General features: G+C 36.2%; 1 pseudogene; it reads right to left on the reverse strand.

The window, feature by feature from the left end:
• Positions 1 to 9,700: 9,700 nt before the first annotated feature.
• Positions 9,701 to 10,784, reverse strand: LOC143682764 (AKT-interacting protein-like; annotated as a pseudogene).
• Positions 10,785 to 13,934: the final 3,150 nt, after the last annotated feature.

A 13,934-nucleotide genomic window follows, 5' to 3' on the forward strand; every position in this document is an offset into this window, starting at 1 on the left:
CCATATAGCATACAAAAAAAAAAAAAGAAGGAAGATAACAGAGCACATTTGTTTCTTATTTTTCCTAATCTTGTTCATGAATTTTTTAAAACAAGAGGAGCGAGGGTATGTTGCTTGAAGTGAAATAGGAAGAAAAATCAAACAACAAATGACAACAAAAAGAAACATGTTTTCAAGAAAAATAAATTGCTGATATGGAAGCAGAGAAGACAAGGAAAATTATTTTGAAATAACGTTTTAAAGTCAGATAAATTCAAATCATCAGAGCAAGGAAAACATGATCAAAGTTTGTAGATTTCCTTACACCCTGACCATAATGCTCACATTAACTCTATTATTATCCCTCTTTGCTAACAGGCTAGTGGCGAATTTAGCATTTGGACCCATGCCTTCTGGCAACAAATTAATGTTCTTTCTTTTATTCCATAAGCCCTTTACATTCTTCCTATTTGTTTTGGAATCAGAACTTCTACCTCCAGCACTTACTGGCTGAGTAACCTCAAGCAAATGTCTTTAATTACTGAACTTCATATTACTCATCTATGCAAGGAGAATAATGACATCTTTCCTGTCATTATTGAGTTATTGGAACATCAAATAAGACAGTACTTTGTATCAACATGTATAAATATATTGTTTTAATGAAAATTCATAAAGAAAACGATTGAGATTGTCCAGTCACTAGTTGTTATCTCTCAAGACTAATGGAAGCAATAGTGGGAAATCATTTTTCATTTGATTAGCCACATATTGGGCCATTGTGGAGTTCATATTGCATCCAGTTTAAGTCTCTTCACTCTAATGAGGATGCTATGAAGTGGAGAAGATTGGAGTTGATTAATACTATAATTAAAGTGAATAAATAAAACCATGAGAAAAGGTGGAAGGTATCAGCATTAATTAGTCTAGAGACAATAATAGTCTCCAAATACAAGAAACATTAGTATAAGAAAAAATGTGGACCAGCACCTATTCATCTTCTCTGAGAAATGACTTGAAAGTGACTGTGGAAGCATTGCACAGACATAAGAAAGAACTTACTGATAGGGTTGTTTGTTAAATATTGAAACAGGCTATTAAAAGATGTGGAGTCTCCTTTGTTGCTGACTTTTCTAAAGAAAAATGGACACAAATCAATTTTGAATGGCCAGGAAGCAAATATACTTGCAAGCAGGGAACGAGAAAAGTCAAATTTTAGAGATCTTCTTTCAGCCCTCAAGAATTCTACGATTAATGGTTTATTCCGCTTGTGAATCAGAAAAGAGGTAGGTAGCAAATTTTTCAAATTATCATTGTCTCAATATGCAGACTACAAAAATCTGTCACCATCCTGCAATCCTACAATATATGTAGGGTTTTTTTTCTTTTTTCTTTTCTTTCTTTTTCCTTTTTTTTTTTTTTTTTTTTTTGAGGAGGAAGAGAATAGGAAACTTACTTGCAGTGGTTGTGTTAATCTAACTCGTTTCATGGCAGTGTCACCACTAACCTGAACAAGTTCCCTCTCTTGAAGGTTAAATTGATTTCTTTCCATTTTCACATTCCCACTTCTATCTTCCCCTAATAGATGATTGCTCTAAAGTGTTTGATGCATCTACTTAAATTTATATGTATCTTTGGAAATACGTAGTGTCATTTATAACTTGTTCTTTTTCTTCTGTTTTCAAGCAGTATTGTTTTTAAGATCTATATTATTTTTAACTGTTGTGTAGTATTCAGTAGTGTGCCTCCCGTAACATTCTATATTCCTCTAGTGATAGACAAAGAGGTTGCTTCCAGTTTCCTCCTTCTTTAAACAATGTTGTGAAAAAGTATATCGCCTTACATCTTGCATGTTTCTTTTTGTAAGATCACTCTCCTTATTTCTTTAGGAGTGGGATTGTATAATCACATGATATATGTGCAATGTCTTTGCCTGATTATTCTAAAAAATGGCAGCACCCAAGTATTTAAAAAGTTATTTTTTCTCCATTAACACTCAGCGTTATCAAATGGTGAATCCTTTGCCCGATCTGATGGATGTAAAGTAGTATTTCATTGTTGATATTCTTCTCTATATACTGAGATAATATACTTGTTAGTCATATCTTTTTCCCATCTCTCTAGGGTTTTAAGTCTTTTTGCTTCCTGAAGTTCTCTCTATAGTGCAGACATTATTCTCTTGTCTATTCCTAATATCTATTCTATTCATCTATTAGTCTCTCACATTGACACTTGGATTGGGATTGGGTTGAATTTATAGTAATTTAGGATAGTTGATGTCTTTACACTGCTAAGTGACTCCATCTATACTCATAGGGTCGCTCTCCGTTATTCAGATCTTCTTTAATGTCTTTTGTTATGTTTTAAATTTTCTCCCTAGGGGATTTAAGTGTTAACGATACGTAATATGAAGTTATTTCTCTACAAATTGGTATCATTAACTAACTTAAAGTGTATGTTCAATATGTGCATTATCCCCATTATGTCCTTTATGTCTGTAGTGTTTATAAATATGTACATTATGCCCATTATGTCCTTTATGTCTGTTAAATTTGACCTGTGCAATGTCATACACAGCTCCATATGCAGATGGGTATTGATACATACTTTTGATTAAATGAATTCCCGAGTTTTCTCTTATAAAATACCTCATTTTGTATGAGGTATTTTTTTTTAACATGAACAGGCACCGGAAACAAATATCATTATTACTTGAAAGAATGACTGGCCGACAAACTATAATTATTCAGATTTGAGTATTTGGCAAACAATTCTTGAAAATTTAAAAAAAAAGAGCCTGTTACTTCAAGGGAAATGACTGACAATATTTGATGCCAATAAAAAACAGAGTTTTCAAATAGAAATCACAATTTTGGAAATTTTTATCAACCATCATGAGCTTGACAGCTTCCCAATACTTTAAGACTTTCTGATGGAATAAGAACAAATGTGATTTTAAAAATATGTTGTACATTGAAATGTGGTGTCAAAATTTGAAAAATCTGTATAAACCAAAGACCCAATATTTTCCAGTTGACAATACATGACATTAGAAAATCATCCATTTTTTAAAAATCCATTCAAGTTTCAAAATAGACCAAGGGATTTTAATGCACAGTGGAAAACATTAATTGATAGGGTTTTGGATTGCACGTTGAAATTAGTCTTCAAGGAATTGCCCCTTGTTGAGTTTTAGAGTAGTATCAAAAAAGAATATCCAAAATTATCTAAAAAGACTATAAACTGTTCTTCCATTTTCCAACTACATATCACTGTGAGGACCGCTTTTATTCACATATTTCAAACCAAAACAACATGTCCTAACACGTTGAATGCTGAGGAACATATGAGAAGCCAGCTGTCATCTATTAAACCAGACATTAAAGAGATTTGCAAAAATGAATAATGTTTGTCTTCTCAGTATGTTTTTCTGTTTTAGAAAATATAATTATTTTTCACTAATATGCTATTTGTATCAACATGTACTGAGTTTATTGTTATTTTTAATGAATCAATACATAAATATTTAAAATTTTTCTCTGTTTTAGTTTCTAATATTAAGTAAAAATAGATGTAGCTCACATATTCAAAAGCTCCTTAGAAGTTCTCAGCAGTTTTCAAAAGTATAAGGAGTTTCTGAGATGAGTAAGTTTGAGAACTACTGCTCTAAAAATAAGGTGATTGAAAGAAACAAGGTCCCTGCCCTCCCTGTAGTTGGGGGATATAGGTGAACAAATATATTAAAAGATAACTTCAGATTGTTTCAGAGCCCTAAAAGAAACTAGGAGATGTGATGCAGGCAACATAGAGGTGCTTTAAACATTATGTGCAGGGAAGTCTTTGAGGAAGTTACATTTTATTTGATACATGAAGAATGAGAAAAATTAAGCCACTAAAAAGCCAAGGGAAGAATATTTCAGACAGAGGGAGAAAAAATTCCATCAGTCTGAGGCAGGAAAGGGCTTGCATGTTTGAGAACCAGAGAAGAGGACAGTATGGCTGGAGCAGAGAAGTCATGAGAGAAAGCAAGTATATAGAGGAGGGTGGAGAAGTAGGCAAAGTCCCAAGGACTCTGGAAGCCACCATTTGGATTAAAATGTAAATTCAGTGAGAAGTCAAAGCTTGAAGTAAGGAAATCATAACAATCTGATTAAGATGCTGTTGTGTGAAGGATGGATTGATGAGCAGTGAGAGTGGAGACAAGGAAAGCAGTTAGACAGACAAGCACTGGCATCAAAACAGAGGAGAGGGGCTAGACTGAGCTGGTGGCCATGGCAATTGAGAAAAGGGGAAAGATTCCAGACATATTTTGGAAATAGGAATAGAGCCTACTGATAGAATGGTTGTGGGGAATGAAAACAGGGAGGAATCAGGGATGATTCCTTGGTTTTTGACCAAAACAACTAAGTGATTGAGAGTGCATTTGTTAGGATGGCCCATTACTACATCATCACCACATTGCCATACCATCAGCTTCCTTGTACCTCAATCTCTCCATCAAACTTGCCTGGAAAAATTCAAACCTTTGTTAACCCTAAATATCCATGACTCCTCATTTCTTCCTAAGCAGTGAAATGGGGCTGGGGAAAAATCACATGCCCAAGTTGACTGAACTCTCCTTATGACTCCAAACTTCAAAACCACAATGAGATATCACTTTATACCCAAAAACACAGAAAGTAAGTATGGGCAAGTATTTCAGTTTGGTAAAGCTGTGGGAATGCATTATACCAAAAATGAGTTGGTTTTTACAATGGGAGTTTATTAGCTTAAAAATTACAGTTCTAAGATCATGAAAATGCCCAAATTAAGGCATCAATAGGACAATACCACCTCTGAAGAAAGGCTGCCCAAATCCAGGACATCTCTGTCACATGAGAAGGCACATGGCCAACATCTGTTCTTCTCTCTGGTTTTGCTGCTTTTAGCTTCTGGCTTCAGTGGCTTCCTTTCTCAGCTCCTCCAGGGGTTTTTTTCCTCCTCTAAGTTCTCTCAGCTTTTTCTATTCTTTTTCCTCTTATAAAGGAGTCAAGTAAAAGGATCAAGACCCACCTTACATGGGATGGCTTACATCACAAATTGAAATAACATGATTAAAAGGTCCCACCCACAACAGGTCTAGACGCACAGGAATGTACTAAAAGAACATGGATGTTTCTCGGGTACATAACGCTACAAACCAGCACAGAAAGGATGCAGAAAAACGGGAATGCTCTCAGTGGTGGTAGGAATGTAAAGTGGTGCATCTGCTATGGAAAACATTTTGGCGGTTCCTCAAAAAGTTAAACATAGAATTGCCATATGACCAGGCAATTCATTTCTAGGTATATATCCGAAAGAAGTGAAAACAAAGACTTGAACAGAGATATCTGCACACCAACATTCATAGCAGCATTATTTACAGTAGCCAAAAGGGAAAGCAAACCAAGTGTCCATCAATAGATGCATGAATATACAGAATGTAAAATGTACATATGATGGAATATCACTCAGCCATGAAAAGGAATAAAATTCTGGTATATACTGCAACATGGATGAACCTTGAAGACATTGTGTGGAATGAAGTAAGCCAGATATAAAAAGTCAAATATTCTATGGTATCACTTAAATGAAAACCTAGAACAAACAAATACATACAGAAAGAAAGTAGATTGCAGGTTACTAGGGGATAGAGGTCAGTTGGAGTTATTGCTTGATGTTTCTGTTTGGGGTGATGAAAAATTTTTGGTAATGGATGGTGGTGATGGTAGCACAATATTGTGAATGTAATTAATATTACTGAATTGAACACTTGAAAGTGGTTATAATGGGTAATTTTTTGTATAAAAATGAAATTTGAAAAGTGAAAAAAAAAAGGCTGACAAGTACTGCTGAGAATGTTGAATAACTGGAAAATGCTCATATCTTGCTGGAGGGAATGTAAAATTGCACAATCACTGTGGAAAACAATTTGAAGTTCCTTCTAACATTAAACATACACTGTCCATACAACTTAGCAGTTTCATTCCTAGGTTTATATCTAAGTGAAATGAACACATAACCTCACAAAGACTTATAAAGGAACATGCATGACAGATTTATTAATAACATCTGCTAATCCAAAGGTCCATCACATTGTGAATGAAAAAACAGATTGTGGCTTATCCGTATTATGGACTACTATTCAAGAAGAAAGAAGAAAAACTACTTCTTTCTTATTGTTTTGTTACACATAAAAAATTATTCTAAACAGCATTATAATTAGTGAAAGAAGTCAGATAAAACAGACTACACGTTATCTTGTTTCATTATATAAAATTCTAGAAAAGTAATAAGTGCCAGCAAATTGGTCAGTGTTTCCAGTGTCGGGGGAATGGGAAGGAATTAACCGCAAAGAGAGCATGCTGGTGACTTGCAGGGGAGTAAATCTCCCTGGCAACTGGGGCAGAACTCCCGGGATGAGCTGGAACCTTATTGAGAAAGCCTTCTTGACCAAAAGGAAGAAGAGAGAAATGAGACAAAATAAAGTTTCAGTGGCTGGGAGATTTCAAACACAGTTGAGAGTTTATCCTGGAGGTTTTTCTTATGCATTATATAGATATCCCTTTTTAGTTTGTGGCGTATTGGAGTGGCTGGTATGAAGTACCTGAAACTGCTGAGCTGTGTTCCAGTAGACTTAATTCTTGAAAACGATTGTATAATGATATAGCTTTTACAATGTGATGGTGTGATTGTGAAAATCTTGTGTCTGATGCTCCTTTTATCCAGGTTATGGACAGAGGGGTAAACAAACGTGGATAAAAACAAATAATAGGGGAAATAAAGGGTAAAATAAATTGGATAGATGGAAATACTAGTTGCCAATGAGAGGAAGGGGTAAGGGGTATGGAATGTGTGAGTTTTAAATTTTATTTCTTTTTCTGGAGTGATGCAAATGTTCTAAAAAATAATCATGGTGATGAATACACACCTATGTGATGATATTGTGAGCCATTGATTGTACACCATGTATGGACTGTATGTGTGTGAAGATTTGTCAATAAAAGTGTTTAAAAAAAAGGGAGCATGCAGGAACTTTTCAGGACAATGATGGAAAGATATAAATCTTGATTGTGGTAGTGGTTACACTACTGTTATTCAGTTGTCAGAGCCCATCAGATTAGTGAATTTTATTTAAGTAAATTATATGTTAATAAAACTGACAAAGACGTTTAACAGAAAAAAGGAACCATGGGGAAAAAGAAAAGAAAAAAAGAGGAAACTTCCAGTAGCTCTGTATTTTTCACAGTAAAGTTGACTGCGTTAGTCACAGTAGCCACATGAGTGTGGGCAAGAGAAATATGAAACAAAGAAGAAAAGAATTTCTGAAATGTCCGTAGATGAGTGGCAAAAAGAATAAATGAGTTTTGGCAATAGAGAAGGGGTGACTAAGGAACTATTGATGATGAGGGGCTATTTTGAATAAAACTCGTATTATTTACATGATCTTTCAATAACTGGTCCTTTCTATCTCTCCATCTATTTTACCTCTCATGTTTTCTTCATTTTTACTACTCTTATTTTCTGACAGTTCTTTCTCAAGTTCCTTTGAGTACTCCTCACAGACTTTCCTAGGTCCTGCTTTTTCTTCACTCTTTACCCTTTCCCATCTTTAGGCTATTGTATTAGTTTCTTACTGTTGCTTTTGACCAATTTTCAGAATCGTGGTGGCTTAAAAATAACAGAAATGCATAGTGTCACAGTTCTGGAGACCAAAAGTCCAAAATCCAGGAGTCAGCAGGGTTGTTTCCTTCTGGAGGCTCTGAGGGAGAACTGGTTCCATGCCTTTCCTAGCTTTTGGCAGTTTCTGGTGTTCCCTGGCTTGGAGACATATTACTCCAAACTCTGCTTCCATCTTCATGTTGCCTTCTTCCTGTTTCTGCTTCCTTTCTGTCTGTGTCTACTAAGAACACTTGTCATTAGAGTAAGGGCCCATCCTGATAAGCCAGGATGATCTCTTCTCAAGATCTTTAACTTAGTCACATTTGCAAAGACATTTTTTCCAAATAGGGTTACATTCACAGGTTCCAGGTGGACATATCTTTTGGGGGTAGGACACCATTCAACTCAGTAGTCACCATTCACATCTACTATTCAATTATTGTACTAATGATGCTAAAGTCAGGAAAGTCTCAGAGTTTCTTTCTTTTCTCCTCATTGTGAAAGCCTTCATAAACAATGAGAAAAGCTACTTAAATTGTATTTGAGGTTGGGAAAGAAAAAGAGGCATTTATGGAGGAGGGAAAAGGTGGGTAAATATATTGATTGGCATTTCAAAACTATGTTCCTTCCAGACTTACTTAGTAGCCATCTCTGATTGTACCCTGTATATCTTAATCGCAGCAAAGAATACACTTGAAATTATTTGTTTAAAATCTGTTTTCTGAGCTAAGCTCTATTATCGTATTATTAACTGCTATTCATTTTTAGAATTCCCAAACCCAAATAGGGTACCTGTCACTTCGTAAGCATTCGATAAATATTTTTTGCCTGACTAACTGCTGTGTCTCTCAAATATTATGCTCTAATTAAGCTGGGCAATGTGCACTATAATACTTTATGTCCTTGACCTTTACTTTTTTGATCATTTGTTGGTTTATTTTGACTCTACTAAACAAATCAGTCATCCATCATTTAAATATCTGATTTTAATACTTCTCCTTCCTGTCATAAAAATACAGTAAGTGATTTGCTTTAAAAAGTCAAATATGTGCTGGAGACCCGGGTTCAAATCCGGTGCCTGCCTGTGCAAAAAAAAAAGTCAAGTATGAACAAGCATTCTGGTTTCCTCTCACTCAATTAATATGTGACAATAGTTTGTACATTGGTGTCATGGTCAGGTTCATGTGTCAATTTGGCCAAGTGGTGGTTGGGCAAGTGCTGGCTTGTCTGTTGCGATGAGGACATTTCATAGAATTGAATCATGATCATGTCAGCTGCCTCCACAGCTGATTCTATTTGTAATCAGCCAAAGGGGCATGTCTTCTGCAATGAGTAATGCTTAACCTAATCACTGAAAGCCTTTAAGGAGGATTCAGAAGAGACAGGCTCTTCCTATTTCGGCTGGTGAGCGTTTCCTGTGCAGTTCATCTAGACCCTCCATCATAATCGTTGGCTTCACAGCCTACTCTGTGGATTTTGGACTCTGCATTCCCACGGTCAAGTGAGACACTTTTATAAATTTTATATTTGCGAGTGTTCCCTGTTGATTCTGTTTCTCTAGAGAACCCTCACTAATACAATTGGTAAGGCAGTAGGCTAAAAACTGAGTTTCAAATGATCTTCCACTTAAAAGTGCAGAGCTATAGAATCCTCTCTCTCAACTCAACTCATCCTAATAGATGTACAACTGAAACCACTAATTTAAAATACTAAATAGTGTTGAACTCTGTCTACTCTATTAGTTTAAATGTATGCAATTTACCTTTAACATTATGTTCAGAAAATATTTAAGCTTCATGGTCTTCAACAATTTGAAGCAGTGAACTAGATAGCCATCCTTAAGCCATGTCTGACAGAAGTAATGGATTACTTAAAAAGAGGTATCCGAAACCTGCTGTTCGTACCAAAGCATACATGGAAATCACTGATATCAGTTCCTGTTCACACAGTTTTAGCCTTCAGGTAGGCCTTTGCCATTGGTTTGCTTTAACAAGGCAATAATCTAGCAGGAATGTGTATGGTGCACCAAATTCATTATCCTTTATGTTGCTATTGTTTTCTCTTCTTTGTTGAAAGGGTGTACTGAGCCAAGTTTTACCCATGACAGAGGAGTAACATGAATGCTCTTACTGTTCTTCACACTTTTTCTGAGTCAGCATCTTCTCTCTGGTTTCATCAGACAAGACAGAATTACATCGACTAAAGCTAATTGCATAAGGGTCCTCTATTTTAGGTTGTTCAAATGAAGGAACAGTGCACACCTAATAGTGTCACCCACTTTACATCTAAAAAGCTGAACATCTTTTTCATACACTGCTACAGCTTCTGGCCTTTAGAGAACTTGCTAAATCAATCTTTTTTTTTTTTTTAACATGGGCAGGCACTGGGAATTGAACCCAGGTCCTCAGGCATGGCAGACAAGCATTCTTGACTGCTGAGCCACTGTGGCCCGCCCTAGCTAAATCAATCTTGTAGAAAACTCTCTTTGCATACATTTGTACCTTCCAAATATGGTTATGGTTCTGCTTCTGTTTTGCAAATGCTCTTTTCACATCCAGTACACCTGGGTGGGATCATCAACTAGCAGGTGAAAGGTGGGAATATCAAACACCAGGCATGGACAGTAGCCATCTGGGTTGTTATTCAGTGATGTAAATGTGAACTTAAATATTCATCTTGATCAAGTCCATGCTGCATGGCTAATTACTCTGAACCACGTTAATATAGAGTGACAAGATGATAAGGACTTCAAGTAACTTCTGTTTCAAGGTAAACTCTTCAAAAAGAGTGTATTCCAGGTGGAAGTGTCCAGAAGAGGCATGTGTGCCATTGACTGTGCTTCTGGGGCAGGAGATGTAGGCTGAGTTATGGCAAAGCCTTTGTGTTTTTTTTTTGCATGGGCAGGTACTGAGAATTAAACCTAGGTCTCTGGCATGACAAATGAGAATTTTGCCACTGAGCCACCATTGCACCGCTGTGGGCAAAGCATTTTTAGGAATAGAAGGCAGTTGTTTCTTCAGAGCAGTGCATGAAAGACTGGTTTTTACTTCCCCTGTAAACATCTTCTTTTCACCATCACATCATTTGTGTAAAGAGATTGTTGACATGATCCAGAATGGGTTCATAAGGTGTATGCCAAATAAATAAATCTAGTAGTCTGTGTCACCAAACCCTTTCATCCTCAGCATTCACTTTCCTAGAAGATCTGCTAGTGAACCTTGTAGGGTTGACTTCAAAGCAGCTCTAGCTGCTACTGAGCTAGTTGGCTACTGAGCACCAATGCATCCTCACTCCATCTCCTGCCGCATCACCCATCTGGTCCCTGATCATTCCCCACCCCACCCTTCCCTTGGAGTCAGGCCGTGCCCCTGTATTTTTATTTTAGTTTCCTCTACCTGGAATGACCAGCCCTCTCAATTCCTTCCTACCCATCCCCCACCCCCAACCTACTAGGCAAATTCTTACTTTTATTTCCAACCCCAGCTCAAATGTCTCTCTAGAAAACTTCCCCAGCTTCCCTTAATCAGATATTTGTACCTCCCCTCTACTTTATACATCTGTTGGAAATTAACTCATGCCCCCACAAAAGATGTGTTAAGTCCTAACCTCTTGTCCAAACAGTGTTAACCCATCTATAGCTAGGACCTTTAAAGATGGTTTTACTAGTTAATGTGTGGGCTTAATTGTGCGTAGAATTCTCTAAGATCCTATTTAGATGAAGACAAATTGATTCAGGATGGGCCTTGATCCATATGCTGAAGTCTTTATAGGGAGCAGAAATCTAGACAAAAGACACAGAAAGCGGAACAGGAGAAGTAGAAACGAGAAGGAGAAGCCATGTGGTGGAGGCTGAGATGAAAACCAAGGAAGGCCAAGGTAGGTAGGTGGCAAGCCAGCACCAGAATAGAAGACTCCAGGAGAAAGCACAGCCTGTTGAGAGTTTTATCTAGAATTTCCAACCTCCAAAACCATGAGACAACAAATTCCCATTGTTTAAGCCAACCCGTTGTGTGGTATTTTTTTTTAACAGCCTTGGCAAACTAAGACAATATATCTGTACACCAAAATGATGTTTCCATGTCTGTTTTCCCTTCTTAGTTGATTCTGACCCTTCCATACTTGCCATAATAGTTGACATACCATTAGCCTTTAATAAATATTTGTTAAAAAGATTTATTTTCCTAACAACGTGATGTATACAGAATAGCTTTATACCTAAATAATTATTAGGTTTGTGAAGAGAATGAGTCTCAAATCCCTTACATGGAAACTAGTTAAAAACAAAAGGTGAATCAACTCCTACTAAGGTAGATGCCTAACTTCAAATCCTTAGAGAGAGCTGTTATTGGAATGTCTAAACATTGCTATAATATGATATAAATTGGTAGTAAAGCAACTGTTTTTATCAAGAAGGTATCCAAAGGGAAAATAATAGATCCATGTCTACAATTTCTTTTAAATTACAGGTTAGCTACATTAACTTGGGAATTAAATGTGAAGTCATGACAAGATTATGCAATATAACTTTTCATATGGCCTAATTCAGTCTTGAATGAAGAGAGTTCCTTAGTTAACTCAACTGGTTTTTCAAAGTGTTATAATTTTACTTACTTACTTCCAGGAATTAGAAGTAAATGTGATTACTGGGAATCTTCTAATCATGACAAAGAAATTTTGTTAGCATATAGAACAAATAATATGTGGCTGTGTATAATTCATAAGTATTTTAGATTAGTTAACTAATGGCTTAGCAGGAATTTAAGGAATTTAAGGTAAGCAAATACATACTTCCACTTGCACAGCTTTTACTAGCCTACTAGAAGAGAGGTGTGTATAGCACAGATTTGGGTCTGAAGTCAATGTATTCAATCTTCCCTAACAAAATGGAAATTTTAAAGCATGTGATCTCATTGACGAAAATGAATGCAAATCTTCTTAAAAAGAAGCATGTACAATATAGAAGCAAAACCAGTATCATCTATTCCCTCCAAGTTATGTAAAACACCCTGTTACAAATATCTGAAAATCATCTTAGGTCAAAAGAAATAAAAAGTGTGAGAAAGGCCATAGTTACTTGTATGTGAATTGTCTATGATTTGCTAGTCTTATGGTTTTGGGTGGGAGGGGAGTAGAAAGGAACTGGGAAGGATACCCTGGATTCTAGGTCCTTGAGCTAGACTAGTGCCACTTAAGGAAAATTTCAATTTTCTTCTCTTATAAAATAAGCCCTGTGTACCTGAAACTCCTTGCACAGAAACAGAGCCACTTCTGCACCTTGTACATTCAAAGAAGGCAAGATGATGGTCAAGAAGGATCTTTCTTCATTTCACTGTACTCAATGAAGAAAGTTCTAGAATATGTGATCTATTAACCTAGATCATTCCAGTTCTACTGAAAGATCTTACTACAAATTCCATTCCATTCTGCCCAAGCCCTTCCTAGAATTTACATCTAGAATTAGAACTGAACTGCTATGTGCTTGTATAAAAAATGCTGTCTTATAATTATATTGTTTTTTTTTCCATCCAATAGTCATCCATTCAACAAAATTTATTGAAGACCTTCTAAGGTATCACACTGCTTATTGTCCCCGCCTCATGAAATGTATAATCTAATGGGGAAAACATGAAAACTAAATTATAAAAAATGAACAAATAAATATAATTATGAATTGCAGTAAGTGCTATGAAGGAAACAATAGAGAATAAGAGAAAGGATGGAAAGTGACTTATTTTACTTTCAGGTAAAGTCTCCATGAGAAGTGATATAAATATATAAGTTAAAAACTGAAGAATGAAAAGGAGCTAATCATGGTGTGGATGTGTGTGTGTGCGCACGGGTGTGTGCATATGTGTGTGTTAGGTCTAAGAGAATATTCCAGATGGAGAAGAAATATGTAAAGCCCTAAGGTAGGAAGAAGCAAGGCAGTTGTGAGAGACTGAAAGAACCAAAGGGTAGTACAGACAAGAACTGAAACTGGAGAGGTAGAGGCATGATCATGCAGGACTTTATAAGCCAAGGTGATCAGTCTGTATTATATTCTATTGACATGGGAAGGCATTGAATAAGTTTTGCAGGTAATTAATGGAATCCTCTAATTGTTCTGTGTACTGAAAAATTAGAAAGTATGAAAGTACAAATGGAGCCAGATTAGGTCTGTCTTCTTCCCTGCAGTAATTATGTGCCTCCACCTAGGGCCTACTACAGGCACAGGGAAAATGCCAAATACATCCTTATTGAATGAATGAATGAATGTAATGTTTGCATTTTATGAT

This window comes from Tamandua tetradactyla, chromosome 5 (genome assembly GCF_023851605.1).
Source record: "Tamandua tetradactyla isolate mTamTet1 chromosome 5, mTamTet1.pri, whole genome shotgun sequence".
NCBI classification, from domain to species: domain Eukaryota; kingdom Metazoa; phylum Chordata; class Mammalia; order Pilosa; family Myrmecophagidae; genus Tamandua; species Tamandua tetradactyla.